A 989-nucleotide genomic window follows, 5' to 3' on the forward strand; every position below is an offset into this window, starting at 1 on the left:
AGACTCACGGCATGTTTGGAAAGGCACTGGTATATTGCTGATTTGTGGAATTTCTATTTCCTGTGATGATTTTGCCTCAGAAAGGGGAGCTGGGGTTAAGACAGGAGCTGGAGAGATTTTGATTTGTGTGGGGCTTGGAGGGGAGAAGAGGGAGGCCACTGCTACTGTCTCAGAGAGGCAACGGGCAAGGGGGCTGCACTTTCAATGAGAAGTGCAGACATTTCCTAGAATGGGATCTCTGAAGTACCTGCTGACTGAAACATTCCAGGCATTCCTGTGCTGTGCTGTGCTGCTACACTCACGAAGCAGCAGCTAATACTGCTCAGGCTGCAGCCTGGCCTTGGCAAGTGGCTCTTATTCAGTCATGGATGCTTGGAACCACCGCTCTAATTAGCAAATTTGCTACGTGGAGTAGCGCTGCAAGCTGTGAATTTGCAGCTGCAACTGCGAGAGAAGACGAATGTTATTTTAGCATGTCGCTGTCATGAACAGACCTGCCAGAAGCAGGTTGAAGGACTTGCGGTGAGCTATGTACCACTGTGTTCTCTGCTAAGGTTTCCTGGGTGCTTTGTGCATGGTCCAGAAACTGTAGTTCTCCATAGCCCTTAGCTCTCCCACAGCTGCTGTGTCAAGTTGTGTTTCCATCTGCTGTAGGGGGCAGAGATTCACACCATCTCAGTGTCAACAAGCTTGTAAATCATCTACTTAATAGTCACAGGTAAGATAACATATTAAATACTAGAGGCACTAAGAAATCATTCCCACCTCACCCACCGTCCCCACGGAGTACTGAATCTTGTCCAAAGCTGCACAAACAGGATTCTAAGATAAAGACCTTGGATAAGAATTACTAAAACAAACAGAGCGTAGAGTGGTTGGTTAAGGGACTGGCCTTCTCAAGGCCAAAGGGTGGGTGTGGAAGAACTCACCTTACTGAAAGGAAAGCTAAGAACATTTTAAAAATACATCTTGGAACAAACAAAGCCCAG

This window comes from Phalacrocorax aristotelis, chromosome 5 (genome assembly GCF_949628215.1).
Source record: "Phalacrocorax aristotelis chromosome 5, bGulAri2.1, whole genome shotgun sequence".
In the NCBI taxonomy this organism is placed as follows: Eukaryota; Metazoa; Chordata; class Aves; order Suliformes; family Phalacrocoracidae; genus Phalacrocorax; species Phalacrocorax aristotelis.